The 22,315-nt window shown below is 39.1% G+C and overlaps 1 pseudogene; it reads left to right on the forward strand.

Annotated features, from left to right (window-relative positions):
• The first annotated feature begins 915 nt into the window (after positions 1 to 915).
• LOC125248734 lies at positions 916 to 21,739 on the forward strand (annotated as a pseudogene).
• Positions 21,740 to 22,315: the final 576 nt, after the last annotated feature.

Below are 22,315 nucleotides of genomic sequence, written 5' to 3' on the forward strand. Positions count from 1 at the left end.
CAGCAGCCCACATAGAGAAAGAAAAGGAAGTGACATCAGAATGATTGAGAATCCACACCCATCTAAACCAAGTTCAGAGATGACCACTGCTCTGTGTGGTTAAACTAACTGAGTTCTCACACTCAATAGCAACATGTTTCCAAACCTCAACAGTGAGTCACAGCTCTGAAACTGCAATACGTAATTCACTATTTTAGTTACAGAAATATGGAACAGCTGTTATTTCATTGTTGTAAGAAAGTCTTGACTCTGGAATAGATGCAAAACATCACTGTAAAACTTACAGACTCTGAGTTTAATAGTGATTATATGAAATAATCTGCATGATGATGTGATGATCCATAATCACCATTATCATAATCATTTGCAGAGATATAACACATCAACAACCTTTATATGTTATCTCATTATTTTATGGTTGGGCAATAATTCACCTTTTTTTTTTTTATTATTTGTTCAGTTGCTGTAAAGTTTTTTCTTTCTTCTTGTCAATACATCTTTGAAAACAGCAATCATGAGTCTAATGTGATTTGTCATTAAAAAATTTAAAGTTCTTTTCTTCTTTTTAAAAATATTTTACTTACATTTTTTACTTATATTTTTAAATATATAATAAATATGATAAAATATTTTAGAGCTTGCATAACTAGAAAAAATATAGACATTATAGAAATTTCTCTGACTACTTCTAAAAGCGAGTTATGGATAGTGGATAACTTTTCATTAGCAAAACAAGCTTATCACTAATAATTTAATGATTTTAATGCCATAAAGGAAACTGTTGAGCCAGTGTGGATAACAATATACACTTCTCACACTGAACAACATATTTCACACAAACGTGTCACTATGTATCAAAACTAGCTGGATTTAAACACTCAGTTCAGATCAGAGAAAGTTCTCAACCACAGGAGGAGCTGATGATGATTAAAGGAAGAGCTGTAACTATATAAAGAAGAGAAAGACTGACAGAAACAGAAAATGGCTGATCAGTGTGATCTGTGTCTGCTGGGACTGATCATTCTCTCTTCACTTCTCACAGGTAAAGAAATCTGGATTTTCTCTAAAGACATTTAGTGGAATTAGTCTGGAAAGAGTTGATTTTAACATGCTCAGTTTATTCTTGCACACATTCACGTTGTGATCTCAGAGTTGTGTATTGATACATACAGATCATACTGTATTATTCCTGATACTGGACATAGAGTCACTCAAACATCTGATGATCAACAATTATCTTCATATTCAGAGATTTCAAGAAAAACACTTTATTCAGGAGAGAGAGATGATTGTGTTAATGAGGGATAAAATAATGTATTATTTGAATTGTCTGCTTTTTATGCTGGTATGTTTTATTTATATATTAATGTAGATCATAATAATCACTGAAATCATAGAGAGACATGAGAGACTGAGTCTGGGGTCTGACTGCTCTCTGAACATCAAGAGCGTCACAGAAGAAGATTATGGATTTTACACCTGCCAACAATGGACAGGTCCATATAAAGACCACAAACATGGACCTGATGCTCGTGTTTATCTGCATGTTCTTCATGGTCAGTGTTTCTGTGAATTACATGTTCAATTTAAAAGGACACTATTCCACATGTTCACAAAACTCCTTTAAACTCACAAAAGCTTTTGAAGGAATTGAAATCTCGTGGCAAAAAACACTTTTATGTAATGTGATGATCCAAGTTAAAATATGACTATGAATATGAATATTAACATTCATCCTTCACAGCTGAAGATGATTCAACGACAGCAGTGTTTCCAGTCCACATAACAAACTCAGCTAGAAACACACCAGAAACTACAGGTACATCATCACTGTCTCTCTCACATCACTGCTTTACTGTGTAATCAATTCTCATCACAATGAAAGTCTTAAATGAAGGACAATTGTAATGACAGGAACATATGCTGGTAGATGGTCAGAGAAATATGAAAGATTTGTTCAATGAAGTGTCACTTGTCAATTGATTCATTTTTGGTAATTATCTATCATCATTCTCCTCCTGACACCTTTAATTTGAAATAAAATGATGATAGACTCGTGGAACGGTGGAAGTTCACACAGAGTCCAGCACATATTCATCATTTCTGTGATGATGATGATGATGATGATGATGATGTTGTTTCTATGTGTCATGATGTGTTGAAGTGAACTAACAGACGTGATCCACAGGTCCAGCTGACACAGCATCAGAAACTGTCATCTGTGTGACTGCTGGATCATTATTCAGAGGTACGACACGTTCATTTCTACTGACAGCTTTACACCATTAAACTATCAGCTTCATCAATAACTGTTCATAGTTGAATCCCCTTGACTTCAGTCATGTCCAGTTTCTCTTCTTCTTCTTCTTCCACACATGTTTCCTGCAGTGATTGTTGAGATCGCAGTGTTTGCTGCTCCTACTGTGATTCTTCTTCAGATCATCTGTGCAAGAAGAGCTGGTGAGTTTGAGCTTCACACAATCTGATGATTCACACTCATCTGATCTGGATCAATCATGGTAAAAACACATACGAGAGGTCAGTCCATGCTTTTATTGTGCAGGGAGGAAGGACTCGCAGCACCCAGAGGAAATAGAGATGCCTACAATATTACAATAAAATACTGCTGAGTTTGGAGACCATCTGAAACAAGATTTAAGCCAAGTCACCTCAAATAATGGAAAAATAATGCATTGTTTGTCAAATATGTCATTGTTAAGCTTAAGAGAGCTATTTTGCTTAAAATAGCAAAGACTTGACTGTTCACTGTTTTATTTATTTTTTCTTTTCAAAAAAACTGAAAAATCATCTGAGCACCCTGAAGAAATAGTGATACCATCAAGTTTAGATTCAAATATTTTTGCAAATAACAGGCAAGATATTTGCATACACTGTTGAAAGTCATTTTCTAGGAGTTTGTTTATAAACTGCTTTGAATATAATATGAAATACAGCAATATACAGACTCAGACTGTCGGTGTAATCATCTCTCTGTTCTGTGTGTTGAAGCCGATATGGTGATTCTCCATCGTTTTATTTTGGATGATTGCTACTAATTTTCTTAATAAAACCTCTTTCCTGAGATGTTTGTTACAACTGTGGTGATTCCCCTTCATGAGCTCGTAATGTGAGGATGTTAAACTGTGACGAAAAGATAAACTAATAGTGAAATTATTCATTCAGGTTCATAATGATTCATATAACTTTATTGTGGTTAGTTCAGAAATCCACTTTGATAAACTAATGATGAACTGATAATATAATTTAACACACTTCACATTCTCTCACAGCTGGGTTACAAGAGCAAAGTTATTGGGATTGGAATTATTTTTGAAATACTGCCCAAAAATAAAGTGTGTTTGAGAGTAAAGATATTTGCTACGTCAGAGATTGTGTTGTCAAACTGTGTGTTAATACAATAAAACACTACAGTACAGGCCAGAGCTTCGAAGGCCACGCAGGTCAGACCGAGGGTTGATGAATGGGAAGGTCCAGCCTACGGAGGACTGTTGTTGTCGCCTAGCAACTGTGACAGCGGCAGTAACGTGTGTACTGGACTTTTCAAATCTATATATTTTTATTTTTTCATAATTAGAACCAAATACTTACATTTAATAATGTAATAATTTAATAAAAATGGCATAGGCTACAATGAATCCTGGGGTATGAAACACTCCGAAAAATTATTTGTTGGATTTACTTAACATTTTTATGTCAACAGGTTTATTACATCAGATTAATTCAATGCCATTTAGATGAGTCAGGTTAACATTCTTAATTTAGTCCAAAACTATTAAGTTCAATTATCCTAAAATTAATATCAAACAAAAATTCAAACAACTAATCCAGTTTAATTGATTAGTTTATTGAGTGAATCTGTTCAAGAACAATTAACATTTGTAAAGGCTGTATCTAACAAGAAAAGCTTTTACAAAATCTTTCCTCTGTAGGTGTCAGCCAGTAGACAGGTTAGTTAAACCCATGACAGCCCAAAGAAATGTATTATTAAATCAACTTTAATTGTTGTTAGCAGGTCCTCAACCCAAACACAGCACAATGGAAACCCCCCAAAACACTAGAAACTATTTTAAATACGATCATAAAATAACATTAAACATTAGTCTCCCAATTTTATCATCTTGATTAAAAAAAAATGCAGAACATAACATTTTATTTCAAGATTTAATCGCCCTATCCAGCCCTGTGCAAAGCATGATGGGAAGGGGAAATCCTGTTCCTAGTTTCTATAATGCTGTTTTAACACAACTAAAATCATTTATGTACTCTCAACTCAACTGAATTAAGTGGTTGAAAAGAATCGTGTTGGATTAACTACATTTATTTAAGTCAATTGAACAAGCATCAAATGTTATTTTTGGCCTAATTAATTGAAACATGTTCTTTCAAAATGAAAATATTGAGTTGAGCCAAAACACAAACTGTTTCAAGTCATTTTAACACAATACATTGGACCCTTCGCTAAGCCCCGCCCTCCTTAGTTACTGTTGCTACACCTGTCAAGGAGATAATTAGTCATTTTTGGCAAACAGGTGAAATATCTGAGAGAGCAAGACAAAAGGGACTGCAGTATGCATTCGAGGGATATATCCACGACATAATATGCAACGATAAGAAAATAATTTGATCAAAATTGAAGCTAAAGCTCCCAGCGCGAGCAGCAGCCGCCTCATACGCTGACCATTCAAATGGGAAACACACAAATTAATGAGGAAAAGCTTTGTTCATCCACAGCAGGTTAAGTGAAATTTGTGAAAATAACCTAATAATTATAAATCAAACAGCTTATCCATAAGTCTTGTGGAATAAACACATGACGTTAGCCTGAACGTTTTGCAATGATAACATTCTCCCGCTTATATTTTTAGCACACCAGGCTACTCCGTCTTGCCTTTAATCATCTTATTTTACATTCAAATATATGCATAATGAACAAAGAACCGTCATTATTTCCAAGCAATGATGTGCTGAGTTAGCTAGCTAGCTAACCTACAGTCAGATTGTCCTACCCGTGCATACTGCATATGCGCACATCAATATTACATCATTGTTGTCATGATAAATAACACAAAATTACTGTATTTGCATTATTGTTTTTGTATTTGGTTTAATGTTGGTGTAGACATTAATAAAGCACTATCTGATAAGTAGCATTTTTCGCTTTCGATTTATACTTGTTCTAACGATTAATGCTATATCATATTGTGCTACCACTACTGTATTTGCATTATTATAAGGGTAGATTTAGGGTTGGGGTAGGTGTAGATGTTAATAAAGCCATAAACCACGTTAATATCACGCTGGAAGCACAATCTGATAGGTTGCATTTTTCGCTGTCAGATTTTGCTAACGTTACCTACTGTTTCAATGGGAGGTAGCAAAATCTGACACGGTAGCACAAATTGTCAGAACACCGGCATTTCTCCACTTGGGTTTTAGGTTTCGGGAAGGGAAAAAATTCCACCACCCTGTTCAAACTTTTAGGATACCGAGTATCAGATTTACACAATCCATACGCACAACACTTCGGCATGTTTCCCTCGCTCGAAAGATTGACAGACCTCCCGCGCCTAGTTACGGTTGCTAAACATAATTCTAGACACTTAGGGACAGATTAACTAACAGCTTGCGGCAAAAAACTACTGTCGGGATTTACTAAAGACACACAGTGAGAAATTAGAGCTGAAAATGTGTGGACTGAGTTGTTTTTGCGGCTGACCTTATTGCATATGCATTTGTAGGAGTTTCCCTTTCAGATGCAAAACGTATGGGAGGAGTTGTATTTAAATGAATCACAACACGATTTACTAATGTTTACGCTCGTCAATTTACTGGTATTTGCACCATTATTTAATGCTCAAAAACAGCATGTCTTAACCCATTTTGTGACATGGCTGCAGTTGTTGCTGCTAGGAGGAGCTCGTGGTAGAAGGTAAAATATTTTCCACTCATATTAATTTCTTTGGGATGCCAGAGGAAGATGTTATCCGAACATATATACGTGTACGTGTTTGTCAGATTACATGCAACAAGGTATGTGTGTCGACCCGCATGATGAGCATCAGCTCTGCTTATTTGCGACCCAACACTAATTTGCGCAACTCATGTTAGATTGCATTGGTCGTTATGTAAATTATTTGACTGAGTATTATATTATTTTGCCCCACATGTTGCACATATGCAGAGTCATCATAAGGGCTGTGTGAAGTGTGCAACTGCACGGGCCTCGTGCCAAAGTGACAGCTGAAAGTGACGATATAAAACCAATAGCTAAGCTCATGTCTTTCGTCAGCGCGGTCAAAAAAATTAGGCTGCACACGGCTGGGGAGTGTACTGTACAGGAGGACTATACAGAAATGATTAGCCTTGTTGGACTCGAACCGGCGCTGCACAGACCAATCGCTATATGACTTCAAAGTACCATGAGAGTGATTAAGAGCAAACTGTATGATTTTGAAGTTGCACAAAATAGGAACAAATCGCTCTTTGAGACAACTCGTTGTTCCTGAGTCATATTAAAGATTTGTTCAAAATGAATTAATCCTTCATGATCGACCCATCACTTTTGGGTTAAAGTTCAGTTTATTAAAGAGGCTATTGTTAACTGAAAAGACAGCGTTCAATGGCACACAGCAGCCCACATAAAGAAAGAAGAGGAAGTGACATCAGAATGATTGAGAATCCACACCCATCTAAACCAAGTTCAGAGATGACCACTGCTCTGTGTGGTTAAACTAACTGAGTTCTCACACTCAACAGCAACATGTTTCCAAACCTCAACAGTGAGTCACAGCTCTGAAACTGCAATACGTAATTCACTATTTTAGTTACAGAAATGTGGAACGGCTGTTATTTCACTGTTGTAAGAAAGTCTTGACTCTGGAATAGATGCAAAACATCACTGTAAAACTTACAGACTCTGAATTTAATAGTGATTATATGAGATAATCTGCATGATGATATGATGATCCATAATCACCATTATCATAATCATTTGCAGAGATACAACAAATCAATGACCTTTATATATGTTACGTGGTGTTGCTGTAGAGACAAGGTGTATTCGGAAATCCACAAAATAAGGGCTTTTATTCACACGAAGGAGCAGATACACATCATCACACACATAAACTAACTGACAAAGGAGTGCAGGGAGTGAGTCCAACTTAAAGGGAGTGCTAACAAAGACAACAGGTGCAGGGAATCTGGGGAAATGGTGGGAAGGCTGGATAGGGAAGTGACTTCAGGTGTGCAGACAAAGAGGATTGTGGGAATTGGAGTCCAGGAAGGCGTGGTTGTAACATTACCTTGAAACGATCTGCCCAATCGATCGATTTTACATGAATTAAAATGGGGTCAGATTATACTGCGTGAGTTTTTGGAGTGTTTAAAAAGATGAGACAGACAACAGAAATGGATAAATAAGGTGTATTTACAATATCCACATGGAACTTAAAACAACACAATGAAACTAGAAAAACTTAGGCTGTTTAAAAGCGTGGAGTCTGTTTGTACCATACCCTAAAACAGTCCTTAAGAGTCCTAGTAGTGTGCTGAAAGTCCCAATTTGAAAGTGTCCACTGGTGTATATACAAAGTCCTGAAAGTGATAATCCAATGGAAAAGTGATGTGGTTTGCTGGAAAGGTAAGTCTGTAAAATGAAACTCCACAATCCAGCTAGCAGGTGATCACGTTTTTTAATGGGGGGTTGATTGTTTGCCATGCTGCCTCCTTTATACTGGCTTACTTCCTGGTTCCTGTCATGTGATCAGTCACATGACAGGCAGACCCATACACATTTAAAGACATACACACATTAAAATACGTAAGAGGAATAAAATGGACTATAAAAAACATGTAAACCAATTAAAACTCTATCATACATAAAATCATTGTAATAAATAGAGCGGTAAAACATGTATTTTATGTGACAGTGTTACAACCTCCCCCTCCCCAGTAGGCGCGTCCACGCGCCTCAAATGGAACAACGGGGGAGGGGGTGGGCGCCCTGGAGACCTACACACAGGTGCAGGGTGAGGTGCAGACGGGTGCGGAGGTCTCCAGGATGGGTCTAGGACCTTGGGCCGTCATGGCGGGTCAGGAGTCTTAAGCAGCCGTGACGGGTCAGGGGCCGTGGGCAGCCATGACGAGTGAGGAGTTTTGGGCGGCCATGACGGGTCAGGGGCCGTGGATGGCCATGGCGAGTTCCGAGCCCCCACCCACATATGTATCACTCTCATGTGTATCTCCCACATGTTCTCCACCCACGGGTACATGCCACCCCCAAAAATATTTTTGGCTGGAAGGGCATATGGCGTGGCGTAGGATTGTGGGCTCGTGGGCTGCTGGAGCGGGCTCGTCGGCTGCTGGAGCAGGCTCGTGGATTGCTGGAGCGGACACGTTGACAGCTGGAGCGGACTCGTGGGAAGCTGGAGCGGGCTCGTGGAAGGCTGGAGCGGGCTCGGCGAGGGTTGGAGAGGGGTCTGAAGATGGGGTCCAGATCATTCACTCAAATACAGTGAGGATACTGACTGGCACAGGAGTGGGTGCTGCTAGGTGGGGCGGTTCAGGCTCGGAGGCAGAGTTCACAGGGGACTGAGGTTGCTTGGCGGCCTTTTTCTTCTTGTTTAGGCCGTTTGGGCCTAGCGGTAGACCTTTCATTCTCTGACTTGGGGGTTTGGTCCGGCAGGACACCAGGGAAATATCCACTGGAGGGGTAGGCGGAGGAAACCGGCCTGTGGGTTCCGACAGGACGGTCGCCCACTGGAGAGGTATGTGGAGGAATTTACGGAGCTTGCTTATTTGGTGAACTGGCCAGATGCCCCTTTAAACACTTGTTTTCTGGCAGGTCTGGACGAGGGCACGATTCGTTTTAGTGAACCTGCATGTTTTTTTTCCCTAGTCGAAGCAATTAATTTGATTCTCTTCCTGAATGGTTCTGATTTTGTTATTGAATACCCCTTTTCCACCAAGGCCATTTGAGTGCTGGTTCGGAGCCAGAGCCTAGTTTCAAATCAGTTCTTTGTCTTTCGACACACAAAGCACCAGCTCCGAACCAGGAAAAGTGGTTCGTAAGTAGCATCAAAACATTGCTGGGCTAGAAGTAAGAAACGCTTGCATCAGGGGCTGGGGGCGGGGTTACCGTGACCAACAAGACACCTGTGACCGCCATTTTTGAAATAGCAGCTAATCGAGCTAATAGCAGCTCGATTGTAATCTCTGTCTATACAAATTACGTCGAGCCGTGTTTGGATGCCGATGTAGGTTCGCAAAGCCATGAGCATTAACAGTAGTGAAACATCCGCGATTGTTGATAGAACGCTTGTTCGAGATGCATCGGAGCAGAGCGGACCGATTCGGCGGGTGCCGCGGATCCGCAGGAGCGTTTGTAGAGCATACGACTCCTTGTGCTTTTGAATCGTTCTTGCGGAGCTTTGATGTCATGCGCCGTTCACTCTGCGGGAAGCCGATGTATCTCAAACGACCCTGGTGTGTTTGTGTTTGGTGCTGCAGCACTAGCTTTGCTGTGAAATAGATGTATGCAGTGATGTAAGTCCTGGCTCTGTGCTGGTTCTCTAGCCTGTGGAAAGGCAAACCGGTTCTTAGAAGGCTCGTCAGTTGAACCAACTCGAAGTGGCACTAGCACTAGCTCTGAACTAGCACCCGGTTTGTGCTGGTGGAAAGGGGGTAGAAGAGGTTCAAGAAAAATCATGCATTCTTCGTCCAGTCCCCACAGAAATACAGGCACGTGTGACTTTCAATTGATGTCCTTGACCCTCTCAGCTCCTGACGCAGTAACTTTCCCAGAAGACAGTTCATATCTGCTTTAGAGACGCTCATGTAGTGTGTGAAAATACTTTCTGTTTGACAAAACTGGAGCTGATGGTAATAATTACTTAAAAACTGTTTTATAATTTATTTAACACAGGAGGGACTTAATGTTTAAAGAAAGCACTATAAGTATATAATGAAAAGAGACTGACAGAAACAGAAAATGGCTGATCAGTGTGATCTGTGTCTGTTAGGACTGATCATTCTCTCTTCACTTCTCACAGGTAAATGCATTTCTACGTGATCTTTAAGACTTCTGTGAAAGAGCTCAATGTATATACACATAGAATAAAGTTTAATTTATTAATATATCGTATAAATATCACTCAGGTGTTCTGTGTTTCAGGTTCCAGTGGAGTGAATGATGCTCATGTGTTCATCAGTTCTGGTGAAAATGTCCGACTGTCCTGTAATAATGCTCTTTCTGACTGTACATCATCAACTGTATGGATCTATAACAGACGTTGAACAGTTGAACTGATTACTGGAGGGATAAAGAAGAAAGACTCAGAGAGACATGAGAGACTGAGTCTGGGGTCTGACTGCTCTCTGAACATCAAGAACGTCACAGAAGAAGATTATGGATTTTACACCTGCCAACAATATGTGAATGGAGGAAAACAAGGAACTGATGCACGTGTTTATCTGCATGTTCTTCATGGTGAGTTTATGATAATGTGATCAATTTAAAAAGAGCAGATTCTCCCTTTAAACTCGCATGATGATTGAAGAGTCTGTGATTTGTGTCTTGTGTTCAGTTTCAGTCTCTTCATCATCGTCATCATCATCATCATCATCTTCACAGACTGAGATCAGTCCAGGTCGCTCTGTGACTCTCTCCTGTCAGTTGTATTCATATACTGGATCCTCCTGTGATTATTTGGTTCGTTCTGAGGGACTTCATCTGTCGTGGGTGAATCAGGCTGGTGTTGATCTGAAGACAGACTCCAGATATCAGATATTATTCTCATCAGATCACTGTATCATCACTCTGACTACAACACTCCTGAATGAAGATGACAACAGAGAGTGGAGATGTCAGCTTACTCTCAGAAATCAACTCCAGACCTCAGTCAGATACACTGTCAAGTATTCAGGTGAGAAACAATCTCATGAATCAGTTATGGAAAGGTCTCTGTTAGATGTGCCAATATAATGATAGATATTGCTAGAGTTATCTTGTGTAAAGATGATTCAACGACAGGAGTAATTCCAGTCCACATCACAAACTCTCAGGATCCCTCAATTATAAACACACACGTATCTAAAAGGTACATCATCACTGATACGCTGAGTGCAATTAAAGAGTTTTTTTAGTCCACAGTGAAAACAAACCACAATAGTCCTGTGGCATGTTGCGTGAAGCTAGCTGAACAAACTTTGAGTTTCAGAGAAGGTTTGGATTCGACAAATCCAGATAAAGGCAACCTGGTTTAGATCAGGCTCAGCAGTCTCATAACGCTCAGTATGAATGTTCCCTGTCAACTCAGGTTTAATCCAGAGTTTGCGATTAACTCTGAAGCGTGTGCACCTGAAAGAGTGGGAGGTGCAGCAAACAGCCAATCACACGGAACATGCAGAGCATCGGTTTGATTCTGAAGATTAAGAGAATATTTTTTAAAAATCATAAAATTAAAAGCATTTACAAGGCAGGAATAAACACTGCTGCTGCAGTGAAAGTTTGAGAAGGCAGGAATGAAAAGAAAATATCTGAATATATCAATGCAGGATGTGAATCAAAGAAATAGGCCTAATTATATAGGTTCACAAAGAGCTTAAATCAATACACGTTAGTTAAATGCATTATACGTGCATTATATTTATATTAATTTAAAAAAAAAGCAAAGTTTCATATTACTTTTCAATGAATATAATATGAATATATTATGAATTAAAAGTAATTATAATTCATATTATATAAATATAATAAAGAATTAAGGCCAAGTCCAAGGCCAGAGTTCTTGTACGAAGTGTCGGCCTCGGCCTCTGAGTACCACGAAGAAAGCGTATGACGGGGGGGTCTCGATAACACAGAGCGCTTGCTGAAGACACAGAAGCTGGTCTGCTTTATAGTTTCCTGGTCCGTGACATCACCCGCCTCTGACGTTCCATCACGCCATTGGCTCGATTTCACAAGTGCCTCAAGACGTACTGTAATCATGCAGAGGTGATCCCAATTCGTCTCAACGCAGCGTTGATGTTGCCATGAAAGGGAACAACAGACGCAATGAAAATACAGACCTGGGGCCTCATTTATAACCGTTACATACGCACAAAATAGGCATAGAAATATGCGTACGGCATTTTCCATGCACATATCAGGATTTACAAAAAATTAAACTTGCCGTAAATATGTGCACCCTATATGGAAACTCAAGTCCATGTGCACAAACTCCTTTACTAGAGTGAGAAAAGTAATGAAGTAAACAGAATGATTTTGAACTCTCTTTTACATTTGATATACATTTAGATTAAATATGACACTTTCATTTATGGTGATAAGCAGTGATGGGTATAATGGCGCTATAAATAAACGTTGTTACTAACGACGTAATTTTTTTCAGTAACGTGTTATCAAACAAATTACTTTTTCTCCCCTTACAACGCCGTTACTGTTACTGACAACAACAAAAAATGCTGCGTTACTATATTTGAGCTCACTGACTTGGTTTTCATCCGAGTAGGCTCTCTCTTACCCACAGGACCTGCATGCTAACTGATGCAGATTGGTGTGTGACGACAGACCTGCAAAGTGTTTTGTTGTAAAGAAATAGTACAGGTTAGTCATACACAAATATAATTTTAAACTGATAATAGTGAACGATGCTCTGTGTGTGTGTCTGTGAGCATGTGAGCGTAGAGAAAGCTCAAACCAGAAAACCCTTTGTGAAATGCTGGATCGAAAATATGTGAAATAAGTTTTTTTCTAGTCGACTAGTAGTTGTTCAATTAAGCCATTAACTTGATTTGACTAATCACATTTATATTAATTTGATTTGCTTGCCTTAAACAGCATAAACACAGTTCACACAGCTAATGTAACCCTCAAAATGGATGTTTACAAAGTGTTTGTCATGCATGCTGCATGCATGCGTCGGATTATGTGAGTATTGTATTTATTTGGATGTTTACATTTGATTCTGAATTAATTTGAGGCTATGCTTCATGGCTAACGGCTAATGCTACACTGTTGGAGAGATTTATAAAGAATGAAGTTGTGTTTATGAATTATACAGACTGCAAGTGTTTAAAAATGAAAATAGCGACGGCTCTTGTCTCCGTGAATACAGTAATAAACTATGGTAACTTTAACCACATTTAACAGTACATTAGCAACATGCTAACGAAACATTTAGAAAGACAATTTACAAATATCACTAAAAATATCATGTTATCATGGATCATGTCAGTTATTATTGCTCCATCTGCCATTTTTCGCTGTTGTTCTTGCTTGCTTACCTAGTCAGATGATTCAGCTGTGCACAGATCCAGACGACCTCAGAAGAACAGGCAAATCTCAACATAACACCGACTGTTACGTAACAGTCGGGATCATTAATATGTACGCCCCCAATATTTGCATATGCCAGCCCATGTTCAAGGCATTAGACAAGGGCAGCCAGTATTAACTTTTAAACAAATGAGATTTATATAAGAAGGAGGAAACAATGGAGTTTGAGACTCACTGTATGTCTTTTCCATGTACTGAACTCTTGTTATTCAACTATGCCGAGGTAAATTCAATTTTTCATTCAAGGGCACCTTTAATATAGGCTATATAGCAGTCAAGCGCACGCATGAAGCTTACCATAAAGAACCAGCAAAAGTAATGATTATGAATGTTTAATATTGGGGGCATACAAGGTATTTTACATTTGATTTAAAAAAAAAAAAAAAACTAATGCAATAGTTACTTTCCCTGGTAATTAGTTACTTTTATAATGATGTAACTCAGTTACTAACTCCGTTACTATTTGTGAGAAGTAACTAGTAACGTGCCAACACCGGTAATAAGCATTGAAATTGCATAAAATCATTATGCAGTAACTAAAATTGATATTAATTTAGATAGACGGGGTTACTTTTGAACACTTTTCCTGTGACACGTTGTTTTAATGACAGCGAGGAGTGCTAGGAGCACAATAATTCCTCTTTAAACTAAACTACAGATCTCATGTTTTTAGCAAGAACGATAATCAATGATGCACACTTACTTCAATATTATGGCAGACACTGCTGGATTCGGTGGTCGAGCGGTCCATTGTCCGGTTTGAAAAAGAGCAGGGAGAGCAGCGATAACCCCCCTTAGGGTAGATATCATTAATGTTCTTAATGACAATAATTTAATGAAACAACATAATTCAAGAAGAATTAGTCTGGTATATCAGAGGCCAAGTCCTGATTGGACAAGTGCAGGAGCTGGGGATGGAGGAGGGTAATTAGCACCTGAGCATTGGTTATGTATTAATTTAGATTTTTGATTATTCTGATTACCTTATATCTTCAATTATTCGTTCGCTGTGGTCCCGGTATCACTTAGAAAAGTCACTTCGGCCGGCTGAGTGCCTTTCTCGGACACAAACTTGTCAGTTCTGACCTTAAACATTGGATGCAGGGCAAATATCTACCTTTAAGTCGGTCGCGCTCTGCTTACTCGTAACAAAAAGACTGACGTGCTCCATGCTCCACCTATTAAACCTTCCGTATGATCCATCCTGAACACAGATTTGCGGTAATACCTTCGCTTTAATCTACTAGAAATAATGAATTAAGAATAATATAGAATAAACCAAATATAACATTTTATTTGTCAAGTAAAAATTTATCATGCCAATTACATTACAGTTAGACAATTAGAAGCCAATTCAGAAATAATAAATGCATAACATCAATTGCTCAAAGAAATGTATATACACACAGTGATGTGTGAATGTCTTCAGACATTCAGCCATCTCTGCATGGGGGCTTCTGGCTACAGAAGATGTACATCCTGTAGACGTGTGAGGACAGTTTAGGGCAAGGTGTTGTCCTTTGCTATTTCTTTGAGATCTTCTCTCCAGATGAGTTTTGTTGCTTTATTGCAGGGTGCTTGATCTCAGTTGGTCTCAGCAGGAAAATCAAGTCTTACACTTGTCGATCGTGTCTTTGAATTTGGATTCCCTTGTCGGCATCCTTGGCTTGGAGTAAAGGGTTTTCCAGGTTTGTTGGTTTGTCGTGGAAAAGCCAATCATGTTCGGGCGTGCTGGCAAATGAATGGAGACTCTTGTCATGGCTGGAGTTTAAAGTTGAGGCGACAAAACTTAACTTAGAACACGAGACTCTCAATGGAAAAAGAAAGTTAAAGTTAAAAAAAAGTGAGTACGTGAGAATTTGGATGGCTTGAATGAAACTGCTTGTCTGCCCTTCATCGTCTGTTCTTTGTCTTAAGCCATATTATACTGAATTTGTCATCCTGATCTGACTATTTGTCCAACCTCTTTGAGGAGTTCTGACCAATCAGGAATCGTCTTCTCCAAAGGTGGCTTTCCTCCTCCCCCTTAACATTAAATTAAATGTTATCTCTTGATCTGGTGAATTCCTGCTCTCAGCAGAGAATCCAGAGAGTGCAGTTTAGACCTGATTTCCCTAAAAATAATACAATACATTTCACACATATTTCATTCAATCCACAATGTGGTGAATCTAAACTCAAATCCATCCTGCAGTGGTCTCTTCTAGAATCACTGTCTGAATGCACAACTGAGTTTTCTCTCGAGATGTTCAATTGTGCAGAGGCTCCATGGGATTCCATTGGGAATCACTGGTATAAACTCTGTTGTTCTTAAATTATACCTTAAGTTGTACCTTAACATTAATACATGTTTCCCGACACATTCTTAGTTGCGGTATGTTCTGTGTCCCCGTGACACCAAACTGCCGCCGTACCCTCACTCAGTGGTCGGACCCTTCGTTCCTGCGGGCAGGAGTTCCCCTGAAACAAGTGTCCAGGCATGCTGTGGTCTAGACAGATGCTTCTGCCACCGGGTGGGGAGCCATGAGCAAAGAGCAAAAAACTGCATTGGCATATCAATTCCCTCGAGTTGCTAGCAGTAGGTCTTGCACTGGGTCGCTTCAAGGAGCTGTTGTCAGACAAGCACCGATCGGACAGCACTGCGACCTTTGCGTACATCAACCTTTAGGATGGTCTACGTTCCCATTGCATATCGCAACTCGCCCGCCATCTCTTGCTATGGAATCAGAAGCATCGGAGGTCGCTTCGTGCCATTCATGTCCCAGGCATGCTCAACCTCTGCTACTGTGTGCATGGAGACACAGCACCTCCTTTGCCCATTTGTGATAAGATGGTTAGTGCAGTGTCTAACAGGCAGCAATAGAAGTGACAAAACTAAAGAAAAGTCCAAGGAAAGTTCTTTTTATTTTGGCGATCCACAAGTTTCATATAGATGTAACAGAAGCCAAGGCCAAATGTCCATTGAAAGTGAACATTTTCAACATTCCTCCCCTTCAGGATGCCATAAAACTGGTTTCCTGTTCGCAGGCCACTCCTTTTTGGGCTTTTCCAGGAACCAATAAGACATAGAAACACACATTAATATCCACACATTTCTTAATTTCATCATTACGTTGAATGTTTCACGTTGCCAGCAGTCACCATGGGCAGATTACATGTAACAAGTTGCGTGTGTGTCGACCCGCATGATGAGCATCAGCTCTGCTTATTTGCAACCCAGCACTGATTTTGTGCAGCTTCCCACAACTAACTCCGTTGAGCACTATAATTCCATGCTATCCTCACTTCTGGATGAGTTCGCACCTGTGCGAGAACGGGTTGTTACTTTTGGGAAACCCTGTCCATGGTTTACCCCAGAATTACGTCTAATGAAAGCTGCCGGTAGGCAATTAGAACGGCAGTACAAAAAATCTGGCCTGATGGTACACAGGCTGCTTTACACTGAACAACAGTCTGCTTACCATTCTGCTTTGAACACTGCACGTAAGAACTATTATTCAAGCATCATCGGTAATGCTGCAACAAATTCTAAATCATTGTTTAAGACTGTTGACAGTCTTCTCAAACCAACTAAGGCTGTTGTTCATTCCTCTGTTGACCAATGTAACAAGTTTCTTCATTATTTCACTGGTAAGATTGAGGGTTTATATAGCTCTTTAAATACCATCACTCCTCTTGAGCTAGTCGATATCCAGCCTTCAAATTTTCCAACCACTACCTTCTCTAACTTTGAAACGGTTGGAGATGATTTTATTATAAGTACAGTGAAGTCCATGAACCCTACTACCAGTATTTTAGATCCGGTTCCCTGCTCGGTTATTACGAACTGCCTTGCATCAATCTGCCCTTTTATGACTTCAATTGTGAACTTGTCATTGACTTCTGGAATTGTTCCTCCAGAACTAAAAATAGCTGCCATTACACCAGTCCCTAAGAAGACTGGCTGTGATGTTTCTGATTTATCCAATTACAGGCCGATTTCTAACCTCCCATTCTTGGCTAAAGTTCTTGAGCGTGTTGTGGCTATTCAGTTAAATAATCACCTAGCACTGAACAGTCTCTTTGAACCTTTTCAATCTGGGTTCAGAAGAGGGCACAGTACTGAAACCGCTTTAATTAGAGTCGTAAATGATCTTCTTATCGCAGCAGATTCCGGTGCTTGCAGTATTTTGGTCTTACTAGACCTTAGTGCTGCTTTTGACACTATATGTCACTCTCTTCTCCTTGACAGGCTTGAAAACTGGTTGGGTCTTTCTGGAGCTGTCCTCAACTGGTTCCGGTCTTATTTAACAAATCGTACCCAGTTCGTTGGCTTGGGTAACTACAAATCTGACACCGTGCCTGTTCGACAGGGAGTTCCTCAGGGTTCAGTACTGGGTCCAATATTATTTAACATTTATATGCTTCCGCTTGGGCAGATCATCAGGAAACATGGTCTTGGCTATCACTGCTATGCTGATGATACGCAGATTTACATCACCACGAGTCCTGATGTCCACTGCTCATTAATAGCTTTGCGTGGTTGTTTAGCAGAGATCGGTATCTGGATGCAGAATAACTTCCTGAAGCTGAATGGCTCCAAAACTGAACTGATGCAGATTGGTACAGTGGCAGCTACTCGTAAGGCCGAGCAGATCAGTTTGATTGTTGATTCCAGCACGGTAATCCCCACTTCACAGGTGCGGAATCTTGGTGTCATTTTTGATCCACACTTAACATTTGAAGCACACATAAAACACATCTCTAAAACTGCATTTTTCCACCTGAGAAACATAGCTCGACTTAGACCTTTTCTCTCTTTTGCAGACACAGAAAGGCTTATACATGCCTTCATAACAACTAGGTTAGATTACTGTAATGCCTTGTTCTCTGGCCTTCCAGCTAAATCGTTGAGCAGGCTTCAGTATATACAAAATTCTGCCGCTCGTGTGCTTACTCGTACTTCTCCTCGTGAACACATTACACCGGTTCTTTCACAATTACACTGGCTTCCCATAAATGCGAGAATTGACTTTAAAATTCTTATTTTAACATACAAGGCACTTCATGGGACTGCACCTGAGTATCTTTGCGATCTCATCAGTCCTTATACTCCATCACGCTCTCTTCGCTCTTCTAACTCTCTTTCACTTTACCAGCCTTCACGTAAGCTAAAGACCATGGGGGAAAGAGCCTTTTCATACAAAGCCCCTAAGCTATGGAATGTGCTTCCTCTACCCATCAGAAATGCACCAACGTTGGGTCATTTTAAAAAGTTGATTAAGACACACTTATTTAAGACTGTCTTTCTCTAATGAATTGTATTGCTTTTGTTGTGTTGTTTTGTTTTACTTTATTACTGTAGCGCTTTGGGTTTAAGAAAAGCGCATTACAAATAAAATGTATTATTATTATTATTATTATTAGCTCTTGTTATATTGTTAGATGCACAAAATATGAACAAATCGCTCTTTGAGACAACTCGTTGTTCCCGAGTCATATTAAAGACTTGTTCAAAATGTTCATGATCAACCCATCACTTTTGGGTTAAAGTTCAGTTTATTAAAGAGGCAAAACTTGCTATTGTTAACAGACAGCGTTCAATGGCACACAGCATAGAGAAAGAAGAGGAAGTGACATCAGAATGATTGAGAATCCACACCCATCTAAACTGGTTCAGAGATGACCACTGCTCTGTGTGGTTAAACTAACTGAGTTCTCACACTCAACAGCAACATGTTTCTAAACCTCACAGCTCTGAAACTGCAATACGTAATTCACTATTGTAAGAAAAAATGATGAGGATGATGATCTCGATGAAGATGGTTTTATGATTAATGATTTTAATGCCATGAAGGAAACTGTTAAAAGAAAGAAGTGAAACTATCAGTAATGCACTCGTGTGCAAAAGTCTATAGACTGTGTTCAGATCAGATGCGTGTTGAGCCAGTGTGGTTAACAATATACACTTCTCACACTGAACAACATGTTTCACACAAACGTGTCACTATATATAAACTCTAGCTGTATTTCAGCTCAGTCTGTCATATCAGAGGAAGTTCACACACACAGGAGGAGCTGATGATGATTAAAGGAGGAGCTGTAACTATATAATGAAGAGAAAGACTGACAGAAACAGAAAATGGCTGATCAGTGTGATCTGTGTCTGCTGGGACTGATCATTCTCTCTTCACTTCTCACAGGTAAAGAAATCTGGATTTTCTCTAAAGACATTTAGTGGAATTAGTCTGGAAAGAGTTGATTTTAACATGCTCAGTTTATTCTTGCACACATTCACGTTGTGATCTCAGAGTTGTGTATTGATACATACAGATCATACTGTATTATTCCTGATACTGGACATAGAGTCACTCAAACATCTGATGATCAACAATTATCTTCATATTCAGAGATTTCAAGAAAAACACTTTATTCTGGAGAGAGTGATGATTGTGTTAATGAGGGATAAAATAATGTATTATTTGAATTGTCTGCTTTTTATGCTGGTATGTTTTATTTATATATTAATGTAGATCATAATAATCACTGAAATATACTGTGTTTCAGGTACGATTGGAGCAGAAGTGACTGATGTGTTCATCAGTTCTGGTGAAAATGTCCGTCTGCCCTGTAATAATGCTCTTTCTGACTGTACATCAACTGTATGGAACTATAACAGTTTCAGACGTTCAGCAGGAGTTGAACTGATTAAATTAGGGATAAAGCAGAAATACACAGAGAGACATGATAGACTGAGTCTGGGGTCTGACTGCTCTCTGAACATCAAGAACGTCACAGAAGAAGATTCTGGATTATACAGCTGCCAACAATGGACAGGTCCATATAGAGACCACAAACATGGACCTGATGCTCGTGTTTCTCTGCATGTTCGTCATGGTCAGTGTTTCTGTGAATTATATGTTCAATTTAAAAGGACATTATTCCACATGTTCACAAAATTTCTTTAAACTCACAAAATCTTTTGAAGGAATTGAAACCTGGTGGCCAAAACACTTTTATGTAATGTGATGATCCAAGTTAAAATATGACTATGAATATGAATATTAACATTCACTCTTCACAGCTGAAGATGATCCAACGACAGCAGTGATTCCAGTCCACATCACAAACTCAGCTAGAAACAGACTAGAAACTACAGGTACATCATCACTGTCTCTCTCACATCACTGCTTTACCGTGTAATCAATTCTCATCACGATGAAAGGACAATTGTAATATCAGCAACACATGCTGGTAGATGGTCAGAGAAATATGAAACCGCTGAACTTGACATCAGTGACAAAAAGATTTGTTCAATGAAGTGTCACTTGTCAATTGATTCATTTTTGGTAATTATCTATCATCATTCTCCTCCTGACACCTTTAATTTGAAATAAAATGATGATAGACTCGTGGTACGGTGGAAGTTCACACAGAGTCCAGCACATATTCATCATTTCTGTGATGATGATGATGATTTTTCTATGAGTCATGATGTGTTGAAGTGAACTAACAGACGTGATCCACAGGTCCAGCTGACACAGCATCAGAAACTGTCATCTGTGTGACTGCTGGATCATTATTCAGAGGTACGACACGTTCATTTCTACTGACAGCTTTACACCATTAAACTATCAGTCAGTCTGTAAATGCTTCATCAATAACTGTTCATAGTTGAATCCCCTTGACTTCAGTCATGTCCAGTTTCTCTTCTTCTTCTTCTTCTTCTTCTTCCACACATGTTTCCTGCAGTGATTGTGATGATTGTTGAGATCGCAGTGTTTGCTGCTCCTACTGTGATTCTTCTTCAGATCATCTGTGCAAGAAGAGCTGGTGAGTTTGAGCTTCACACAATCTGATGATTCACACTCATCTGATCTGGATCAATCATGGTAAAAACACATACGAGAGGTCAGTCCATGCTTTTATTTTGCAGGGAGGAAGGACTCGCAGCACCCAGAGGAAATAGAGATGCCTACAATATTACAATAAAATACTGCTGAGTTTGGAGACCATCTGAAACAAGATTTAAGTCACGTCACCTCAAATAATGGAAAAATAATGCATTGTTTGTCAAATATGTCATTGTTCAGCTTAAGAGAGCTATTTTGCTTAAAATAGCAAAGACTTAGAGAGGACTGTTCACTGTTTTATTTATTTTTTCCTTCTCAAAAAACAGAAAAATCATCTGAGCACCCTGAAGAAATAGTGATACCATCAAGTTTAGATTCAAATATTTTTGCAAATAAAAGGCAAGATATTTGCATACAGTGTTGAATGTCATTTTCTAGTGGTTTGTTTATAATGCTTTGAATATAATATGAAATACAGCAATAGACAGACTCAGACTGTCGGTGTAATCATCTCTCTGTTCTGTGTGTTGAAGCCGATATGGTGATTCTCCATTGTTTTATTTTGTATGATTGCTACTAATTTTATTAATAAAACCTCTTTCCTGAGATGTTTGTTACAACTGTGGTGATTCCCCTTCATGAGCTCGTAATGTGAGGATGTTACGCAACTGTGACACAAAGATAAACTAATAATGAAATGATTCATTCATGTTCATAATGATTCGTATAACTTGGTTAGTTCAGAAATCCACTTTGATAAATTATATTATCACTTCATCATTAGTTTAACACACTTCACATTCTCTCTCAGCCGGGTTACAAGAGCAAAGTTATTGGGATTGGAATTATTTTTTTAAATACTTATAGATATTACCCAAAAATAAAGTTTGTTTTTAGAGTAAAGATAATTGCTACATCAGAGATTGTGTTGACAAACTGTGTGTTAAAACAATATAACCCTACAGTACAGGCCACAGCTTCGAAGGCCACGCAGGTCAGACCAAGAGTTGTTAAATGGGAAGGTCCAGCCTACGGAGGACTGTTGTTGTTGCCTAGCAACTGTGACAGCGGCAGTAACGTTTGTACTGGACTTTTAAAAATCTATATATTTTTACATTTTTAT

This window comes from Megalobrama amblycephala, linkage group LG1 (assembly GCF_018812025.1).
Source record: "Megalobrama amblycephala isolate DHTTF-2021 linkage group LG1, ASM1881202v1, whole genome shotgun sequence".
NCBI classification, from domain to species: Eukaryota; Metazoa; Chordata; class Actinopteri; order Cypriniformes; family Xenocyprididae; genus Megalobrama; species Megalobrama amblycephala.